At 38.8% G+C, this 24,554-nt stretch overlaps 1 long non-coding RNA gene across 1 annotated transcript; it reads left to right on the top strand.

Moving 5' to 3' along the window:
• The first annotated feature begins 221 nt into the window (after positions 1 to 221).
• Positions 222 to 23,869, top strand: LOC128242878 (uncharacterized). The gene is made up of 3 exons (XR_008262735.1): positions 222 to 287; positions 22,277 to 22,421; positions 23,735 to 23,869. It is a non-coding gene; the product is annotated as an uncharacterized LOC128242878 (long non-coding RNA).
• The last annotated feature ends 685 nt before the right edge of the window (positions 23,870 to 24,554 follow it).

Genomic DNA, 24,554 nt, shown 5'->3' with positions numbered 1-24,554 from the left:
ATTTTAAGAAACCTTCTATACAAATGAGTATACAGTTAATAAGGGGATTTTTGCTCAATGTAAAATACGGATAGCGAAGTAAATTATAACAAAATACATGCAGGGGCGTTTTAAGGATTTGGCGTTTGGCGCAGCTTTGGACGTCTGGCCCTCCCACAGAACCGAAATATATGTGGTTTGTTTTATTGGAAGAGTGATATCCCTTCCATAAACCTAAAACGTATACATCCGGAACACCTCGGCCATTTTCCATCGAAAACAACCTCGGATGTATGCAGGTAGAAGTAGTAAGTAAAAAATATAAATAATTATTTGTAGTGTTTTAACATGTGTTTTTTTGTATTACTAAGTTTAAATTAATTCCTAGAGAAGTGTAGTATTGCATAAATAATAAAGATTTCCAAGAGTACGGTCATTTAGTTTTACTGCAAAAATGAGATTTCTAAGCGATCTACTTGCAGCGTAGTCAATGTAAAGATTTCTGACATTGTTAACCGTCCATATACATCCGGGTCTGTTTTCCATGGAAAGTGGCTGAGGCATTCCAAATGACAATGTATAAATTCACAAATTTATGTGGGTTATGTGTCCCTTACACCAACCTCAAGCCGGAAATGAAAACACTCCAGGCAAGCATAGCCATACATACAACATAATCCCTATACAGTATCTAGCGGTTACATTTCTCCTCCTTCACAGTAGCTAGTGTCAAAATAAGCCCTGCACAGTATCCAGTGTCAACATAAGCCCTACACAGTATCTTACTTCAACATAATCCCTATACAGTATCTAGTGTAAAAATAACCCCTCCAACACAGTATCTTGTGTCAACATATGCCTTGCGCAGTATCAAGTGCCAACATTAGTCCTACACAGTATCTAATTTCAACATAAGCCCTACATAGTATCCAGTGTCAACATAAGCCCTACATAGTATCTAATTTCAACATAAGCCCTACAAAGTATCCAGCGTCAACATAAGCCCTACACAGTATATTGTGTCAACATAAGCCCTACACAGTATCCAGTGTCATCATAAGCCCTACACAGTATATTGTGTCAACATAAGCCCTACACAGAATCTAATTTCAACATAAGCCCTACATAGTATCCAGTGTCAACATAAGCCCTACATAGTATCTAATTTCAACATAAGCCCTACAAAGTATCCAGCGTCAAATTAAGCCATACATAAGTATCCAGTGTCAACATAGCCCCTACACAGCATCTAGTGTCAACATAAGCCCTGCACAGTATCCAGTGTCATCATAAGCCCTACACAGTATATTGTGTCAACATAGGCCCTACACAGTATCCAGTGTCAACATAAGCCCTACACAGTATATTGTGTCAACATAAGCCCTACACAGTATCCAGTGTCATCATAAGCCCTACACAGTATATTGTGTCAACATAAGCCCTACACAATATCCAGTGTCAACATAAGCTCTACACAGCATCCAGTGTCAACATAAGCCCTAAACAGTGTCCAGTGTCATCATAAGCCCTACACAGTGTATTGTGTCAACATAAGCCCTACACAGTATACAGTGTCAACATAAGCCCTACACAGTATCTTGTGTCAACATATGCCTTGCGCAGTATCCAGTGCCAACATTAGTCCTACACAGTATCTAATTTCAACATAAGCCCTACATAGTATCCAGTGTCAACATAAGCCCTACAGAGTATCTAATTTCAACATAAGCCCTACAAAGTATCCAGCGTCAAATTAAGCCATACATAAGTATCCAGTGTCAACATATCCCCTACACAGCATCTAGTGTCAACATAAGCCCTGCACAGTATCCAGTGTCATCATAAGCCCTACACAGTATATTGTGTCAACATAGGCCCTACACAGTATCCAGTGTCATCATAAGCCATACACAGTATATTGTGTCAACATAAGCCCTACACAGTATCCAGTGTCATCATAAGCCCTACACAGTCTATTGTGTCAACATAAGCCCTACACAATATCCAGTGTCAACATAAGCTCTACACAGTATCCAGTGTCAACATAAGCCCTACACAGTGTCCAGTGTCATCATAGGCCCGACACAGTGTATTGTGTCAACATAAGCCCTACACAGTATACAGTGTCAACATAAGCCCTACACAGTATATTGTGTCAACATAAGCCTTACACAGTATCCAGTGTCAACATAAGCCCTGCACAGTATCCAGTGTCAACATAAGCCCTACACAGTATCCAGTGTCAACATAAGCCCTACACAGTATCCAGTGTCATCATAAGCCCTACACAGTATATTGTGTCAACATAAGCCCTACACAGTATCCAGTGTCAACATAAGCCCTACACAGTATCCAGTGTCAACATAAGCCCTACACAGTATCCAGTGTCAACATAAGCCCTACACAGTATCCAGTGTCATCATAAGCCCTACACAGTATACAGTGTCAACATAAGCCCTACACAGTATATTGTGTCAACATAAGCCTTACACAGTATCCAGTGTCAACATAAGCCCTACACAGTATCCAGTGTCAACATAAGCCCTACAGAGTATCCAGTGTCAACATAAGCCCTACACAGTATCCAGTGTCATCATAAGCCCTACACAGTATATTGTGTCAACATAAGCCTTACACAGTATCCAGTGTCAACATAAGCCCTACACAGTATCCAGTGTCAACATAAGCCCTACACAGTATCCAGTGTCAACATAAGCCCTACACAGTATCCAGTGTCATCATAAGCCCTACACAGTATCCTATGTCAACATAAGCCCTACACAGTATCTTATTTCAACATAAGCCCTACATAGAATCCAGTTTCAACATAAGCCCTACACAGTATCTTGTGTCAACATAAGCCCTACACAGTATCCATTGTCAACATAAGCCCTACCCAGTATCTTATTTCAACATAAGCCCTACATAGAATCCAGTTTCAACATAAGCCCTACACAGTATCTTGTGTCAACATAAGCCCTACACAGTATACATTGTCAACATAAGCCCTACACAGTATCCTGTGTCATCATAAGCCCTACACAGTATCTTGTGTCAACATAAGCCCTACACAGTATCTTATTTCAACATAAGCCCTACATAGAATCCAGTGTCATCATAAGCCCTACACAGTATCTAGTATCAACATATGTCCTGCACAATATCCAGTGTCAACATAAGCCCTACACAGTATATAATTTCAACATAAGCCATACATAGTATTCAGTGTCAACATAAACCCTACCCAGTATCCACTGTCAACATAAGCTATACACAGTATTCAGTTTCAACATAAGCCTTGCACAGTTTCCAGTTTCAAAATAAGCCCTGCACATTATCCAGTTTCAACATAAGCCCTACACAGTATCTAGTGTCAACATAATCCCTATACAGTATCTAGTGTAAAATTTACCTCTCCTACACAGTATCTTGTGTCAACATATGCCCTGCACAGTATCCAATGTCAACATAAGCCCTACACAGTATCTTGTGTCAACATAAGCCCTGCACAATATCAAGTTTCAACATAAGCCCTACACAGTATCGTGTGTCAACATCAGCCCTACATAGTATCCAGTGTCAACATAAGCCCTGCACAATATCAAGTTTCAACATAAGCCCTACACAGTATCGTGTGTCAACATAAGCCCTACATAGTATCCAGTGTCAACATAAGCCTTACATAGTATTCAGTGTAAACATAAGCCCTACACAGTATCCAGTGTCAACATAAGCCCTACACAGTTTCTTATTTCAACATAAGCCCTGCACAGTATCCAATGTCAACATAAGCCCTTCACAGTATCAAATTTCAACATAAGCCCTGCACAGTATCCAGTGTCAACATAAGCCCTACACAGTATCAAATTTCAACATAAGCCCTACATAGTATCCAATGTCAACATAAGCCCTACACAGTATATTGTGTCAACATAAGCCCTGCACGGTTTCCAGTTTCAAAATAAGCCCTACATAGTATCCAATGTCAACATTAGCCCTACACAGTATCCAGTTTCAACATAAGCCCTACATAATATCCATTGTCAACATAAGCCCTACACAGTATCTTGTGTCAACATAAGCACTGCACAATTTCCAGTGTCAACATAAGCCCTACATAGTATTCAGTGTCAACATAAGCCCTACAAAGTATCCAGTGCCAACATAAGCCATACACAGTATCCAGTGTCAACATAAGCCCTACACAGTTTCTAATTTCTACATAAGCCCTGCACAGTATCTAGTGTCAACATAAGCCCTACACAGTATCTAATTTCAACATAAGCCCTGCACAATATCCAGTGTCAACATAAGCCCTTCACAGTATCAAATTTCAACATAAGCCCTACATAATATCCAGTGTCAACATAAGCCATACACAGTATCCAGTGTCAACATAAGCCCTACACAGTTTCTAATTTCTACATAAGCCCTGCACAGTATCTAGTGTCAACATAAGCCCTACACAGTATCTAATATCAACATAAGCCCTGCACAATATCCAGTGTCAACATAAGCCCTTCACAGTATCAAATTTCAACATAAGCCCTGCATAATATCCAGTGTCAACATAAGCCATACACAGTATCCAGTGTCAACATAAGCCCTACACAGTTTCTAATTTCTACATAAGCCCTGCACAGTATCTAGTGTCAACATAAGCCCTACACAGTATCTAATTTCAACATAAGCCCTGCACAATATCCATTGTCAACATAAGCCCTACATAATATCAGTGTCAACATAAGCCCTACATAATCCCCAATGTCAACATAAGCCCTACACAGTATATTGTGTCAACATAAGCCCTACACAGTATCCAGTGTCAACATAGCCCCTACACAGTATCCAGTGTCAACATAAGCCCTACACAGTATCCAGTGTCACCATAAGCCATACACAGTATATTGTGTCAACATAAGCCCTACACAGTATCCAGTGTCAACATAATCCCTACACAGTATCCAGTGTCAACATAAGCCCTACACAGTACCTTGTGTCAACATAAGCCCTACATAGTATATTGTGTCAACATAAGCCCTACACAGTATCCAGTGTCATCATAAGCCCTACACAGTATCCAGTGTCATCATAAGCCCTACACAGTATCCAGTGTCACCATAAGCCCTACACAGTATCTTGTGTCAACATAAGCCCTACACAGTATTCAGTGTCAACTTAAGCCCTACACAGTATATTGTGTCAACATAAGCCCTACACAGTATCTTGTGTCAACATAAGCCCTACACAGTATCCAGGGTCAACATAAGCACTACACTGTACCCAGTGTTAACATAAGCTTTACACTGTACCCAGTGTCAACATAAGGCATACACAGTACCCAGTGTCAACATAAGCCATACACAATACCCATTGTCAACATAAGCCATACACAGTACCCATTGTCAACATAAGCCATACACAGTACCCAGTGTCAACATAAGCCCTACACAGTACCCATTGTCAACATAAGCCATACACAGTACCCATTGTCAACATAAGCCCTACACTGTACCCATTGTCAACATAAGCCATACACAGTTCCCAGTGTCAACATAAGCCCTGCACAATATCAAGTTTCAACATAAGCCCTGCACAGTATCGTGTGTCAACATAAGCCCTACATAGTATCCAGTGTCAAGATAAGCCCTACATAGTATTCAGTGTCAACATAAGCCCTGCACAGTATCGTGTGTCAACATAAGCCCTACATAGTATCCAGTGTCAAGATAAGCCCTACATAGTATTCAGTGTCAACATAAGCCCTACACAGTATCCAGTGTCAACATAAGCCCTACACAAGTTCTTATTTCAACATAAGCCCTGCACAGTATCCAATGTCAACATAAGCCCTACAAAGTATCAAATTTCAACATAAGCCCTGCACAGTATCCAGTGTCAACATAAGCCCTACACAGTATCAAATTTCAACATAAGCCCTACATAGTATCCAATGTCAACATAAGCCCTACACAGTATATTGTGTCAACATAAGCCCTGCACAGTTTCCAGTTTTAATATAAGCCCTACATAGTATCCAATGTCAACATTAGCCCTACACAATATCTTGTGTCAACATAAGCCCTGCACAATATCCAGTGTCAACATAAGCCCTACACAGTATCCATTGTCAACATAAGCCCTACACAATATCTTGTGTCAACATAAGCCCTGCACAATATCCAGTGTCAACATAAGCCCTACACAGTATCCAGTGCCAACATAAGCCCTACAAAGTATCCAGTGCCAACATAAGCCATACACAGTATCCAGTGTCAACATTAGCCCTACACAGTTTCTAATTGCTACATAAGCCCTGCACAGTATCTAGTGTCAACATAAGCCCTACACAGTATCTAATTTCAACATAAGCCCTGCACAATATCCAGTGTCAACATAAGCCCTACATAATATCCAGTGTCAACATAAGCCATACACAGTATCCAGTGTCAACATAAGCCCTACACAGTATATTGTGTCAACATAAGCCCTACACAGTATCAGTGTCAACATAGCCCCTACACAGTATCCAGTGTCAACATAAGCCCTACACAGTATCCAGTGTCACCATAAGCCCTTCACAGTATATTGTGTCAACATAAGCCCTACACAGTATCCAGTGTCAACATAATCCCTACACAGTATCCAATGTCAACATAAGCCCTACATAGTATCCAGTGTCACCATAAGCCCTACACAGTATCTTGTGTCAACATAAGCCCTACACAGTATCCAGTGTCAACTTAAGCCCTACACAGTATCTTGTGTCAACATTAGCCCTACACAGTATCTTGTGTCAACATAAGCCCTACACAGTATCCAGGGTCAACATAAGCACTACACTGTACCCAGTGTTAACATAAGCTTTACACTGTACCCAGTGTCAACATAAGTTATACACAGTACCCAGTGTCAACATAAGCCATACACAGTACCCATTGTCAACATAAGCTATACACAGTACCCATTGTCAACATAAGCCATACACAGTACCCAGTGTCAACATAAGCTTTACACTGTACCCAGTGTCAACATAAGCCATACACAGTACCCATTGTCAACATAAGCCATACACAGTACCCATTGTCAACATAAGCCATACACAGTACCCAGTGTCAACATAAGCCATACACTGTACCCAGTGTCAACATAAGCCATACACAGTACCCAGTGTCAACATAAGCCATACACTGTACCCAGTGTCAACATAAGCCATACACAGTACCAATTGTCAACATAAGCCATACACTGTACCCAGTGTCAACATAAGGCATACACAGTACCCAGTGTCAACATAAGCCCTACACAGTACCCATTGTCAACATAAGCTATACACAGTACCCATTGTCAACATAAGCCATACACAGTACCCAGTGTCAACATAAGCCCTACACAGTACCCATTGTCAACATAAGCCATACACTGTACCCAGTGTCAACATAAGCCATACACAGTACCCAGTGTCAACATAAGCCATACACTGTACCCAGTGTCAACATAAGCCATACACAGTACCCATTGTCAACATAAGCCATACACTGTACCCATTGTCAACATAAGCCATACACTGTACCCAGTGTCAACATAAGCCATACACAGTACCCATTGTCAACATAAGCCATACACAGTACCCATTGTCATTATAAGCCATACACAGTACCTAGTGTCAACATATGCCATACACTGTACCCAGTGTCAACATAAGCCATACACAGTACCCAGTGTCAACATAAGCCATACACTGTACCCAGTGTCAACATAAGCCATACACAGTACCCAGTGTCAACATAAGCCATACACTGTACCCAGTGTCAACATAAGCCATACACAGTACCCAGTGTCAACATAAGCCCTACACAGTACCCATTGTCAACATAAGCCATACACTGTACCCAGTGTCAACATAAGCCATACACTGTACCCAGTGTCAACATAAGCCATACACTGTACCCAGTGTCAACATAAGCCATACACTGTACCCAGTGTCAACATAAGCCATACACTGTACCCAGTGTCAACATAAGCCATACACTGTACCCAGTGTCAACATAAGCCATACACAGTACCCAGTGTCAACATCAGCCATACACTGTACCCAGTGTCAACATAAGCCATACACTGTACCCAGTGTCAACATAAGCCATACACAGTACCCAGTGTCAACATAAGCTTTACACTGTACCCAGTGTCAACGTCAGCCCTTCACAGTATCCAGTGTCAACATAAGCTTTACACTGTACCCAGTGTCAACATCAGCCCTTCACAGTATCCAGTGTCGACATAAGCTTTACACTGTACCCAGTGTCAACATCAACCCTTCACAGTATCCAGTGTCAACATAAGCCATACACAGTACCCAGTGTCAACATAAGCCATACACTGTACCCAGTGTCAACATAAGCCATACACAGTACCCATTGTCAACATAAGCCATACACTGTACCCATTGTCAACATAAGCCATACACAGTACCCATTGTCAACATAAGGCATACACAGTACCCAGTGTCAACATAAGCCATACACAGTACCCAGTGTCAACATAAGCCATACACTGTACCCATTGTCAACATAAGCCATACACAGTACCCATTGTCAACATAAGCCATACACTGTACCCATTGTCAACATAAGCCATACACAGTACCCATTGTCAACATAAGCCATACACAGTACCCAGTGTCAACATAAGCCATACACAATACCCAGTGTCAACATAAGCCATACACAGTACCCATTGTCAACATAAGCCATACACAGTACCCAGTGTCAACATAAGCCATACACTGTACCCAGTGTCAACATAAGCCATACACAGTACCCAGTGTCAACATAAGCTATACACAGTACCCATTGTCAACATAAGCCATACACAGTACCCAGTGTCAACATAAGCCATACACAGTACCCATTGTCAACATAAGCCATACACAGTACCCAGTGTCAACATAAGCCATACACAATACCCAGTGTCAACATAAGCCATACACAGTACCCAGTGTCAACATAAGCCATACACAGTACCCAGTGTCAACATAAGCCATACACTGTACCCATTGTCAACATAAGCCATACACAGTACCCAGTGTCAACATCAGCCCTTCACAGTATCCAGTGTCAACATAGCCCATCATATGTACATTTACATGATATTTCTGTTCATGATTCAGTTTTAAGGTCAAATAAGTAGACGGTTTTTGTTACACGAGCGATGTGGTTTCAAGGATTAGTTTTATTCGGGTGTATCTGCTTTGACGTTGTCGGGATAAATATTTAGAGTTACAATGTAACAGCTCTTGAAGCAGGTGACTGGAAGTGGGTAACGATATTAAGCAAGTGTTGGCTCCGGCAGCCGGGATAAACAACCAGCACGGGTACTCGGCATAGTCGCCAGTCACGTTCTGTCCTTCATAGCACGTGACGCGGCGGTCGTGTTTGTATGCTTGGAATCTCTCGGTTATCTAGGTTGTACATCTAATGACCGCAGGAAGTTCGTGTGTCTGACAACTCGTATAAAATCATAGCTGGTGTACGGAGCTTTATTGGAAATCCCTGTAGACATATGTAGACATTAATTACAGTATTGAGCTGTTTGATGTAAACACGATCAGATAGAATCAAACACTGGGTCGCTGATAGACATGTGGTATTGTTCGAGGGTTGCGGGCATCGGACGGTGATCTTACATTGCTAGAATGCCATATCGCACCGCTCAACCTCCGCCAGGGAAGGTTTTCGCAGGTCTTTGATATCAACGAGCTAACTTCTTTTGTAATCTCTTTGCGAAAATAAATCCGAAACACTGGTCGGGTTTCGGTCAAGTATCCTTTTATACAAAACTGTCGCAGAAATGTCTTGATTTCGAAACTCGATTTTCGATATTTCGGTAAACCGAGTAATACATGTATGTGCGCTTATTCAGGCCACAGTGTTTTATATTTTCTATGCTATTGAAGAACAATATTTAGCATTTACTCACTTTATGCAGTAGTTATCAAAGTGACCAAGATTGAAATCATTACTCGCCTCAATTCTTGATTGAGTATGTCAGCTGGTCATTATTTGCGCGATGTTCTCATAAACAAACTCATAATAACGGCATTATTCCTGTCACTCATCAGCCAAGACTTGCAGCGGGAAGCGGAGCACGATTTGTCGGCCATGTTTGAACCGTTGCCTCCGTGTAAACCAATATGTAACCCCGTGTTTAAATTGTCAACAAGAATAAAGTACAGGTGTCAACCAGGGTGACTTTTTGCATCCACGCCGGTAATACAATATCCGGGCAATAATACAGCGAACTTTCTCCGCGCCCGTTGACGCTCCGTGATTGATTAAGGCGAGGAAGCGATCAGCTGATCAAGCCAGTTTAAGCCAAATAATATTGTGTCTCATATATTGACTGTCAATGGAACACGATTAAGGTCTCAAATTGTGAAAAGAGATTTCAGGACGGAATTTGGATGACAGATAATGACAAAGAAAGTGAAACAATAATTGAATTAGAGGAGATAAAGATTCATTTGTGTGAAACTAAAGCGCTCTATATTCTCAGGATAATGATATTTACTGAATAAAACCCAGTTTTGTATTCAAACTTGTTTTCCACTTAATGAAAATAACACTCAGTTTCATCAAGAAGGATATCCCATCAATTTTACAGCCGAGCTAGTGGTGTTCTAGTTCTGCTTGTTATTGCTCATACAAGTAAAACACACACGCACACTCACACGCTCACACATACGTATATATTATACTTTAAATAAAACGCCTCGGTCCATAAACACCTTCGGGGGCTGACTGGCCGCTCCTTTTAATGCCATATGACCCTCAGTGGTGTGTTATATTTCTTAAATATACTTTAAGGTACGAAACAGAACAGAACAATTATTCACCAGAAGGTCGACCATAGACCCATGTTACCATACAAGCTAAATACAAATGGCGACAAATTAAAACATCCATACATGTTGTCAAATTTAACTATAGAAACATTTATTCTTTCAACTCGATATATCACTGTAATAATATAAAAGGTATGCGAAGTTCAATATTTCTTATTACGGTAGACCTTTTAAAAAAGTGATACTCCTTTTTCTACTGCATTAATGTTTCATTTATTTATTATTCTGTTCTTCTTCAATAATCAGGAACAGAACAGAACAGACAGAACATAACGTTTATTAATGCTTATACAGCTATATGCCGTCTAAATACATATATATAAAATTATATTCTTGTCTCTTATCTAAACAATAATTAGGCTGTTTCATTATAAATTTATAACTGACTTGGCATTGCAATTAAATCCTAGCACCTGTCGGCAGCGGCCGTGATTAAAAAACAATGATCCGTGTTCGTACTGAGAGACGTGTTGTGTTTTGTCCATCAGAACGTGAGCAGGAATAGCTTTGCCCCTATCCTCTTCTCGCCATTCACCCAGTGTTTGTAGCTTGTAGAATCATCATCAGATGACAATTACAAAATTAATGTCGCATTATCTGCTAACCCCATGTCTTTATTTATACAATGTTCATGGGTTACATTTGATGTTTGGTTACTTAAATTCCGCTTAAATTAACACTCCCCTAGCTGGACACCCTGCATTATTCACTTCAATAAAATTCAATTTGCCCCGCCAGCTGACCAATTTAGTGGCACTTGACCTTCCAATGGTAATAATCCCTTATTGGGGATATTAATCAGGGGTTTGGTTGACACTGTAATGTAACCACAAAGGGCCCTCGCCTCCATTAGGGGCCCAGAGCCCGAGTCCCGGCCAGGCTGATCCCACATCAAAACTCCCGGAATATTGTTAACTGACACAGGGTCGTCAAGGCTTTGCATAAAATATTTTTTCAAAGATGTCGAAGTAATAATAAATCTGCTGTTTTGCTTATTAATTTTGGATTATGTTGACTGTTTTATAATTCATGTTTTTGATCTCTAAAACATCTCGAGAATAATCCAGCAAAGGAAATTCGGGCACTGGAAACACGACCATCGCGTGTATTATCCTACTCAAAATATTTGCAATTCCTTTTTAACAAAGTCTATCACTATTGGATGAACACTGACTTGCGCAAAATTCTTTCTCGTAAATACAATATTATACATATTTTATAGATTTGAAATGCTGTTATATCATTCAAGAGCTTTATATTTGAATAAGAAAGATATCTTTTATTCAATAAAATATCCTGCTCGCAGACGTTAAAGAGACTCCAGTAAATACGCCGACAGAATACTTTAGTGTTTGAGAAGTATACTTCAACCAACACCTGAACTGGAGAACCATTGTTTGAAACATAGACATGTGTGTGTGTGTTATTTTGTGTGTGTGTGCATGCGTGCGTTTGTGATTGTGTGCGTGCGTTTGTGCGTGCCTGCGTGCGTACCTGCGTTTGTGTGTGTGTGTGTGTGTGTGCGTGCGTGCGTGCGTGCGTGGGTGCGTGCGCGCGCGCGTGTGTGTGTGCATGCGGTCGATTGTGCGTGTGTGCATGCACTACAAGTAGGCAAAGATTGGTTTTGCTTGGAATAACTTCGTATATTTTAATATAATGCACACTCTAATCGTGATTTAGTCGAAAAAAATAACAAAGCATGCTAATTACTCATTAAATAGTATTTTACTGATGAATAATTGCCAATTACGGACGTGAGTGTACCTAAAGATGTCCAGTTTGCATGTTAATAGCTTCCAGTATGTTGCCGAACGCGTGTGTTAACGGGTCATAGATAAAAGGCCTGTCAGAGAATTGATCTCCAACAAGTAAAAACATTTATGACAATTAGTGAAAACAAATAAATAGCTTTTTCTAATGAACGTTCAATTGACAAACCGACACATCTCTGTCTTAAGCGATTAATTACATCAAAGTTCTCGTGTTGAAAGTATTTGAATGACCCGAGTCACGACAAGACACGTGACATGGCAGAGGAAAGTCCTTTATGTTTTTTGTTGTCGGATCAAACTTACATGAAACAGCCGACTATTTATGTTCTACAAAGCTCGGTAAAGGTAAATGAAGGTCATGTTAGACTGAGGGTATAAAGGGTTAGATGTAACTCTGAACACTACTATTATGCCGCTCATTTTCAGCCTACTAAATGTTCGATTTTTAGCACATAAAAACATAATTGCAATTATGCAGGAGATCATAATTAGATATTAATGGCATTTCCTCAAATACTGAGATATTTCTTATAGGACACCTAAGTAATAATTATCACTTATTACATCTCTAAGTTTGAGACAGGGTCTAAATAATCATTAAATGATCTTTCAGTAATTGACATTATTATGTCATTATTTTGCTTAAAGACAAATATATTCATTTTTTGATCATCACATTCATCACCTGTCATATTTTATCTAACTCTGTATCTCATTTTAGGAGTATATAAACACATACATGTTTTCATTTAAATAGTGAAGATTAAGTGATCAATAAGGCAACAACTTTGTGTAACTTTGTGAAGGACATTATTCTCTATTTCTCTATGTGTAAAACTTAGTGCTTAATACTTTGTGTGCATCTTAAACTGTGTGAACATTCTAAGTGACTTAATTCAATTGAATAAGTTAATAATTAGACTTCTATATTTAATTTAAACTATTCATAATACTCTGTTATTTGTTACTGGAATAAAACGTGAAAACAACATGGCGCAGCACGTTCCTCTTTGTCGGAGTAACGTTATGTGGCAGACATACGCAATGTCGTGTTGCGGGTGTGAGGCGCACAATGCCGCGCACCCGAACTGTCGCATAAAACTACCATTTTTCAATGGCATCGGATTTTCACCTCATCATTTAAAAAAAAAATCTTATAATTCCAACCACATTTTTTTATACCAAAAATGTGAAAAAAATGTTGAAAAACATTTATTGTTTTATAAATATGCACTTTGTACTGTATATATATATTTCAATATTTTTTTTCACATTTTTGGTATAATAGATTTTTGTTTGAAAATCCGGTGCCAGTCCATATTTCAAAGACAAAAATCAATTGCTATCTCCGATGCAGTTTGTAACGTGCATTGGTATGAGACGAGGTGTAGATGTAAACACTTGAGGCAAACACGACTTTAAACACGAACATATTCAATTGTGAATGATTTGCTAATTGGGCAAACTTTTCGCCGATGATGAAAAACGGTTGTGTAATGTAATCTGCGTGTATGTTGTTGGTTTAGCACTTGTTGCGGGTCGGAGGAACATGGTTCCGCTCTCCTGGGGCTAATTTCATCCGCCCGTGCTCCTACAACACCGCCACCGCAACCCGTGCTGCACGAAACAGTCGTGTATGACTTATGGAATATATTACTACAAACTACGTTCCTAATTTTACTTTAACGAATACTAGTTAACGGTAAAAATACAGTGAACATAATTATTTTAATCCGATACACGGCCCCAATTTATCGAAGCATATTTGGTCCCTTATAAAAGGATCAAGCTCAGCGCACTATTTTTGAATTGGTATAAATTGTGTTATATTCTCTTTAAAGGAGTTTTGAGGCCTATAAAGAAAATTATATTTGAAAGCAATAAGATAAACTACTTTTTGTTTCATAAAGTCATATTTAAGTAAGTATTTAAGCTAAATGAATGAAGATATTTAAGTGAGTTACGCTTAAGATTTTGTTTGAGAAATTTGGGCCTTATTTAACAAAGTTGGGCAACCACCCATCATAAGTAAAGAATAACTGAAGAAACTGACTGCACGAGGTTCAAACGAAGATGGAATAATCTGAAGTAATGAAACAACTTCAGTAGCGATGAGGGCGATGAATACCCAGCGCAGTGGTGTGTTTAATGTGAACTTCCAATTTCCCGTGCATAGAGTGTATCAATGTATTTACCCCGCATCCCGGGGCTCTAATTAAAACTGAAGTCTTTACATCGGTATCCCTAATTACTGGCGATTATCGATCTTTCAGACTGATAAATATTTCCAATTTCTGGGCAGTTGAAAGCCAGTGGCTTATCACGATGATTAATGGCGGCGATCTGGTCTGCGCGAGGATCGACGTGTGTTATATGCATGTAGATGTACACCTCACATCTGGCTCGTAAATATTATTTCTATTGGAGGACCCTGCCAACAGAGTTCGAAAAAATGAATAGTTTACTAGCGTGAAATAATGTTATAATTATTTCTGGAAGCTGCACCAGTATAAAAATTATTCTGGTGATATTTTCCGAACTATTTTGATATACTGGTACAATTTTCCACTACGATACAGCTTATATTTCACGCACGTTCTATTAATATATATTAAACACGTGTTCTTACAAATGATAAGAACGAGAAAACAGAATTGTGTCACAATGATGACTAATTCTGTCGTACAATAGTGCATGTTGGCTGGGACGTGTTCCATTATTGCGGTCGGCCGGACTAAGGCGGGCAACAGGCCTCGCCAGGCTTTGCATGTTCCTTTTCCAGAACACAACTGACCGTTAACGACATAGCGACAAATAGCTCGTGTGTAAAATACGGCAACATACGGTCCGCGGATTTCAGCACATAAGCCGCTTGTTAATCTTTCTTAAAGCGCAACCTGCAGCCATGTACGGCACGTTCCCCGGATCTATCGTGGGCAGCCAGGCCGTGCGGGTTCCGCCAGATTAAGCCCATCATTACAAGCGTTTCCCGTGTAAATACCAGCAATAAATGACTAAATTCCGTTCCTGGAATTGTTCTACAATTCATGTTGACACACAGATTCTGTGTTGATACCGGTATTACCGTGTGGTAACGACCTTTCTTGCATCCCGCTCTATCCACGTCTTCCACTACCATCTACATTCTTCCAGTGACATTCGAGTAAAACACTTCTAATAAGAGAAAGAAAGAAACGTTCGCATGCAATAATAGGCCATAAGTTTTAAAAAGTTTTATTCGAATCCTTCCGGCAATTCTGTTTATTTTTAAATGAAGAGTAAGTTACGTCTATTTCTACATGTATTATAATTAGGGGACGGTATAAAGAAAGTGTAAGCTGTGGTAATAGTTAAGCTAGTGTCTTGCTATACAATATATTTCGAGGGAGTCGATGCGACTAAGCTATCCCACGTGCGGCTGTAGGTGTGGTCGGACACCAGTGATGCTATCTTGACCCTGGACCTGTCCTGGACAATCACGGACCCCGTTATGATCAAGCCGTCACTGCTATCGCGGCATCACACCGCCATCGGCAAGACGATGCACGATGCGGCCCGGATCGGTTGGATAACTCGCCGCGACACTGTTATTTTCCGAGCGTTTTTCTCGGGCACATTCCGCTTCCTCTCTCCGCGAAGTGTCCGTGGAGATAAGGACCGAAACATCGTTGCAATTTCTGGACGCTCCGAGTGATGTTGACATTTGCGACAGATCTCGATTGCTTTCGCGTAATTTAATTTCTTGCCGCTAAAGTGATTTCTTGTCGTGTATTTCGACGACGCGATGAACATGGTTTCATTAATGGCGATGATTGCTTTGAAACGGTCCATGAAAGAGACTGTCTGTCTTATCCTTTTGGCTAAAACCGGTCATGTCACATTTTTGGATCATTTAAGAATTCAAAATTACTTATTTTATGAGAAATAGAATTCAAAATCGTATCTGACATCCCGGTGCTTACAAATTACCGAACGGAGACCACTTATATGATTTAAAATAGAACAGAAATGCAAATCACTGCATTTACCACGAAGACACATAACATCTCAAATAAAAGTAATGAGAATACAGAGAAACGAGCGTCTAACTCGGGGCTGGCACGGAACGATCTGGTTCTCTGAGACGTACGCATGTCACTGAAGACTGTAATCCGACGTTTTATGAATTTTACTTCATATTTAATACGCTATCTTTTCATTAGCGCGGACTCAAGTGAATTATAGCAGAACATGGTAAATCAGTGAACGGCTATTAGGCAATTATAGAAATTGAAATTCGTTGAAAATGTCATGATAAATCCAATAAAGGGCGTCCCTCGGGACCCGCTGTAGCTCAGCGTTGGAAAATCGCCGAAAACAGAAAACAGGGCCTCGCCATACTGCCTTCATTAAGAAATTGCTCAAGAAAATTAAAGCGCTCAAGTCACACAACGATATAATTAACTGTCAAAAGTATTCCGATGTTCAAACTTTAATGGTTTTAGATTTCCTGTTGCTTTCATGTCAATTGACGTATGTACATTTTATATTATGGCTTATGATTACTGACAATAGATAATAAAAAGAAGGCTACATAAAATTACCACGTTGTTATCAAAGCGCATGCGCAGCCTATCATTTCTTCAAAAACAATTTGAGAAATGTTTATACAATCTGTACCCATATCTTACACAATAAACAATAGATCCTTCTTGTCTCAAAATTAGCTTCGTAAAGAAAACATGAGGCCCGAGCTGATTCCGGCGGCTGGGTTTGCCGACCGGGTGCCGCCGGCGGGACACAGATAACCGCCACAAACCCCGGCATCAGGTTCTCCATTCGTGAAGCCGTAGATACAGATCGGTGGAAATAGGCGCACATTAAACAAACCAGGGACTTCATGTTATTATTCTTTTGTTAACAGGTATTGTTTTAAGGGATATCATTTCCTGCTCCAAATATACTACGTATATAATTAAACATTACATACAAAAAAATCGACATTTGATGGGGCAATTTACGTTACAAAAGATAGTTGCAGTAGCTTATGGATAGTCTACTTTTAGTTGTTTTTTAGAGTTCATTGTATAAGTTAAAGGCTGTGTGAAGTTAGCAAAACGTACGATAGTTTACATTCGACATTCAAAATATAAATGTTGTGCTGGCACGACACATAGCAAGAAATCGAAATGATTACCTTCTTTTAAGTTTACTTAGATATATTTTGCGCAAAAGGATGGTAGAATTTTTCAGTCAGCCGTAAATTAATTATTATTACTATTATTACTATTATTATTATTATTATAATTATTTTGTATTATTATTATTATTATTATTATTATTATTATTATTATTATTATTATTATTATTATTATGAATGTTGATATCGTTTTAATTATAATTATTATGAGTATTAATAAGATCATTATTATTCTCTTGCTCGACGCCCCCTAGTCGTGGATAAGTTCGCTGGCGATCCGAGCCTCTGGTGCGCAGGTTTGCCCTGTCGATGGCCGGGCCATTAATCACGCCCGACCCTACGCAAGTGCACCCAAAACAAACAGCCAGGGTGCCCAAAGCAGTAATATTCAATCAAGGCATCGTTATATTGTCTTCATTCACTAATTATTTGCTGAATTTATGTCAAAATCTTGCCAACTTGCCCAAGGGTCTGTGCATTATGTTTTCTGGTCATCTGTCAGGGTACTAATTGTTTTCTTTATTGACGACCTAGCAGACATGTTTATTTGTAACTTGTCAATTTTGTCATGAATGCAATCATATTCTTGCAATAAATCTTGCCATAAAATTATGGCAAGTAACTTAAGCAATTGTAATTGATTTTCAATGGACAGTAAGTAAATCACATTAGTCAAAAACAACTTTCTTAAGTATTGTTTTTATTTAATTCACATTAATATTTTGGAACATACACGCTGTACATATATACATTTTAAATTGGAATACTAAAAGCCCTAAATGGCAATAAAACCATCAAACTATTACCCTGGAAAACCTGACGCTCATACGTGTAGAAATATTATCGTACAACAAGAAAAAAAAACACCATGACCTTGACCGTTGGTCAAATCGACATAGATCCCCATTGGTCAAGTGCAAAGTGCCACATTTTAATGTTTCTTGACCATCAGTGAAATTGTTCTTAAAGTGACACGCTTATTCAAAATCTATACATACACATGTATAAAAAACAAAAAATTGACTGATAAACCTTTAACTCCTTACTAAATAATGCAATATGGAAAATATTCATAACTGGTAACACGATTGTAACCGTGTATTTAATAGCAGAAAGCGCAAAAAATATTAAATGATTGGTGAATGCCAAAAGATTTACTGTGTTATAAGGTAGAAATACCGTGTTTTATGCTCATTTCTTTCAAATTCAACTCGGTATCCTTCATAAGAACCATTGTTTTCGACATTTATTCATCCTTTTTGGAATATTAAAACAATATTATTAAATGTGGTAAATCGTATTTGCGAGTAAGAGTGCATCTTTAAGTTATTTTAAAAATCAATGCTGTTTTGACCTACTAACACGAAATATATTGGTGCCATCTAAAGCCGCACCATCATGATCATTGTCTTCATCATCTGAATAATCAATATCATGCATGTTTTTAAAACTTTCGTCCTCTCATCAATGTAGGTTTAAAGTCTTTGGCGAGAGATTTGTGTCCCGATTTGAAGGAATTTCTTTGAGAAATGATAAATGCATATGAAAACCGTGGATTACTTGAACATTCCAGGTTCTTTGGGCGAAAACAATTTAGGAGGCCTTTTTATATATTTATAACTATAACGAACTAACTCTGACTGATACTGCCTACTAAGTATCATTCTGGTAGCTATAAGTGACTACTTTATTGCTATAAATCAACAACCTCAAATCACGACTCATTCTTCCAATATATTTTAAGTCAAATGTGAAGACAGCTGTAAGCCGATATGTACCATTCCTGTGTAGAAACAAGTACTGGTGTTCTTTTAGATAGACTATCGCTGGTTGGTATCGAACCCATAACCTCTTCGGTGAGGGGCGGACACATTTATCACTTTCAACCTGGTAAAGATCGCACCTACATCCACTTTGGTGAGAGGTGATCATTTTACCACAAGATCAAGTTCGTCTTATACAGAACGCACCCACATCCTCTCAAGTTGGTGAGAGGCGGACATCTATAGCACTAAACCACTTTCACCCACAAAGAGGACGAACCCACAACCTCGTTAGTGAGAGGCGGATACTTATACCACCAGATCAAACACACACACACACACCCCTAAGCATCATTGAAGTTGTTCAATAATGCATTGCTCAATGTTTTCATTTTTTTTTTTATCTTATACAAACGATGCACATTTTGTGCCCACATACCCGGATTATATCAGCCTATATTGGTATATTAAACTATTATAGAATATTAATTCGTCCCCATCTTTAATCGCTCGAATAAAAATATCGCAGTCAAAAGAGCACTCAGACGAACTCTTCAAAACTCTTTTAACAAATTTTAAATTTGAGGCCGCTGTTAAAAAAGCAACACTTCCATGAAACCAAAAATCCTTGATAGACAATTATTCAAAGATCATGAGAAAATTAGCCATGGCTGCAATAATGGCCAATAATCATATTGACGAGACCTGGACGCCGGCGGGTCTCCGGTCTCGGCAAAACCCGTCAACCTCCGTCCTGGTCCGTTATGATAAATGAAATAACTCATCACCTTCAACAAGCGTGTACTCAAAGTGAGAAAATGATTTGTGTTTACTTTCCTCTCTTCATTATCTTCGTTATTTCCTTGTCGCCAATTGTCTTTCAAAAATAAACATTGCAAATGCTCTGTCAACTCGCATGGAAAGTCAACATTCGGAAACCCTTTGAACTGCTCACTTTAAACTCCTCAGCGCATGCGCACATCACCGATGGGTTGCGGTGGTATTTTGCGGTACGCATATCTGTTACACAATGATTTTTGCTTGTTTGAAAATATGATTTGTCTATTGGAGGACAGCCCAACATGAGTAATATCTGGTAACCAATCAATGACTAACATGATTGATCTATTTATGTTGCATTTTTCCAATTTCTTCGGAGATGTAATTTCCTTGTTTGTTTTTCAGTCTGTACTGTCACGTATTTTCTTCGACAACATAACGATCATAAAACGTACGAGTTCTAGCTTTTTTATCAATCAAGCGGACGTTGATAATATTTAAATACCTTTTACGTCGTCTGAATTGCCTATTCAGGTTTTTTTTTAAATTTTATTTTTGGTCTGTAATCATGTTTTCAGCATTTAATATTTTTAGACGAAGAATTGTTAAACACAAAATAACTTTTTATACACAATTTACAAAGTATCTGTGGAAAACAACGTTTGGTTCATCCCCAGGATTGGAAATCACATACACGGCAACATTATTAGGGTTTGAAATATTTGAGTGATCGGTGATTACCGGGGACAGATTACCCCACGGTGCCCAGATTGGGGCAATTGAGACAATTGACGGCGATAACTGACCACTAGACTGACCATATGGGATTGTAATGACATGATAACGGCTGTCACTCACTGTCCGGCCAGTGGTCAGCCCGCTCCGGGGTTAAAGGTTACACTGTGAGTTCCCCTCAGCGTGGCCAGTCATGGTGAATAGTATCTGCGGTTCGGCTTTCATCACTGTTTGGTTACGATAGTCACAGATCCTCACAATTGCTGAACTACCGCAAATGGCATATAAAGACCATCGGGGCTGTCACAGTCATGTAAATGTTCAAGAGGTGTACGTGAAGTTGGCGGCCTGAAAGCGTAAATTTGGCGGCCTGGCAGTGTGAAGTTGGCGTTCTGGCGGCCGAGCGGATAGCGACATGAAGGCATTGGTGTACAGTAGCTGTAACATTGCATTGAATAAAGTGCAAAGTAATCATTTATGACGTCTTTTTACCGAACGTGTCATGATAACAGACCATTTTTTTGCAAATTTGAACTTTCATCAAACAGAAAACTTCGATCTGCATTCTACAAACGAGCAAATGCATTTGCGTACGCCGCCATGCCTCAAGGCTGCCAACAATCACGCCGCTAGACCGCTTACTTCACGCCGCTAAGCCGCTAGGACGCCAACTTAACGCCAACAGGCTGCTTCGCAGCCATCTTCAAGCCCCTAAGCAGCTATGCCGCCAATCTCACACCGCAAGGCCATGAGGCAGCCAAATTTACGCCGCAAGGCCGCTCGCCCGCCAATTCACGTACATGTTCAAGCGGGCTATAGAATATGTCGAAAAATTTAATGATATTCAATTATCATTGGTCCACATACAAGGCATACTCTGACTATGAAAAAGAATCAACCACTTGGAAATCCAAATAAGATACATTCCGTTCCGTACGAGTAAATATTCCTATTGCATCAATACAGATTGACAGCGGCAAACAATAATAATATAAATAGAGATAAAGAGTCCGGATGTTTCAATATTAAGTATTTGATATATTCATATACAAATATATTAAATTATTTATTAAAAAAAATAATAATAGATAATAAGAATTAGACTGATACAATAAATGAGAAGTTGAATTTGATTTTTTTATAGAAATGGAATTTTGTCTTTCAGTTTACAAGTGGACCTGTGCAGTACACGCTCAGATTGGGAAGATTATAAGTATCATCCCGAGAGTAGGGTGGACAAGGTTTACCGGGTTTCCGCACAACACCCTGCGCGAGGGTTGGGATGAACCTATCTTACACGAGCGGCCATGGTATATGCTTTTTCTCCCACCTCTGTTAAACAAAATACATATAAAATATATTTTATTTGATTTTATACATACAGGAACTCTTTTATCTTTGCCCGTAGGCAAGATAAGGATTTCTAGCATGGCCAAATATTTGTATCTACTTATCTGGGATGGGAAAATATTTTTTCTGACAAAGCCAGAATAAGCAATTCATATTTTTTATATCCCGTAAACGTCTCTTACAAGTGGTACATGTGTAAACATAGACTCACTTAGCCTCAACTAATATTAGATATGCTGGAGGTAATACATCCCGTGGACGTCTGTCTCTAAGGTGGGGCGACATTAACCCCTCCCCCATGCTGGCATTGTATCCCGCTGGTACGATACGGCCCGACAAACACAGCAAACAGCGCCGCGATACCATCACACACTCACATGCATTAAAAAGCCATCAGTTTTCGCTCTTTTATTGACACAATCTAATGCAAATAAAGTCTTCAAATGGAAGCGGAAAACAAATGGAACAATTCATTATTTCATCCCGTTATTTGCAGTTTCATTAGTTTGTTAAATTGTTAAAGAGACGGTCATAATATTGTATATTGTATCGGACTGGAAAATTTATGGCTATATCAAATATCTGCATCGCATAAATGGCCCTTCCGTAGATTTTTTTATTTTTCCATAATAATGAGAAAACGAAACTCGTCCAAATAAAATTAAGCACATTTCATTTCATGACTTTATATTTCACTGTATTATATTTCGTTGACACCTGCGTGGATGGTGCTTCCGAACAGTTTGGAAGGCTCTCTCACTGCTCGCTACACAAATTGCAAGTTCTTCATGAAATAGACAAATAAACATTGAAACGAATTTAATAAAATCAAATAACGTACAACTTCATTAGTTTACATTAATTTCATTGAACTGTGATGTTCCGGCAAAAGTATCTTCAAAACTGATTGATTTTTGTCCTCATGTAAGAAGAACGTTTTTTTATGTTCATAACACGCCTGGTAGACAATTCATGCTGGGGTATCTTAAACACGCCTGGTTGACGGGTGGGCGATACATGCTGGGGTTTCTGAGACACGCCTGGTGGACAATACATGCTGGGGTATCTGATACACGCTTGGTGGACAATACATGTAGGGGTATCTGAGTTGGCAGGATATATGTTTTTGAACAGTAAGTAGGTCCCGATCATATCCAATAATAACAGTATTAGCACATGTTAAATGCCTTAAACAATTAAAACCCATGTTTTATTAAAGAAGTGAGGAGGTATTTGGCCAGTGTTTGAATAAAGCACTGTGTTGTTCTTACAGCTCCGGTACACGTGTTGGACAGCAGGCTGAAGTCATTCCTACATGTTGTAGAACCAAATATTTGTCTTGGATATAACACTTCAGTCACTGGGCAAAGTAGATTTTAATATCTCCAGTGAATGTGAAATGGTTAAACACCGATTTCTTCTATTGAGACATTTCTCCAGCTGTTTAAACTCAATATTTTAACATACATAAATATTGAAAATTTATAACATTTGATTATTAATAAAATGAATAAGACGAAAGTAAATGTTGTTGTTATTGCGTTCGTAGTCGTCCTCGTCGTCGTGGTTGTTGTTGTTGCTTTTTTGTAGTTTTTGTTATTTATTGATCTATGTTTGGTGTTGTTGATGTTTCTTGCGGTGTTGTAGTTGTTCTTACTGTATTTGTTGCTGAGGTGTATAAGATAAATAATATTATAATATTAGTTAACTATAATATTAATCGTACATATATTTATTGGTTTGCAACAAATGCATGATATATTTCTTCAATATAAATTATATATGTTGATATAGATTTAACTTTAAATAAGATAAATTATAATAATTATAAAATTATTGTTTTTAAAAGTATATGAATTCCTGAATGTCAAAGTTTCAACAACAGGTGCATGGTTTTAAAATAAAAATTTGTATGGGACCATTTGCTTTTATAGAATAAATCTGTTTTGGAACCATGTTATTTTTGTTCGTTTATTTAATTTTCCATGTATATTGTTCGGGACTTGTGCCCTTTATTTAAAAAAGACATGTATAAAACAGACATGCACACGAAGATAATAAAAATAAATTCTAATTTTGACAATTTTATTCAA

Source organism: Mya arenaria, chromosome 8, assembly GCF_026914265.1.
Source record: "Mya arenaria isolate MELC-2E11 chromosome 8, ASM2691426v1".
NCBI classification, from domain to species: Eukaryota; Metazoa; Mollusca; class Bivalvia; order Myida; family Myidae; genus Mya; species Mya arenaria.
Note: the sequence above shows the minus strand (reverse complement) of the source record. Positions and strands in the feature narration are given on the sequence as shown.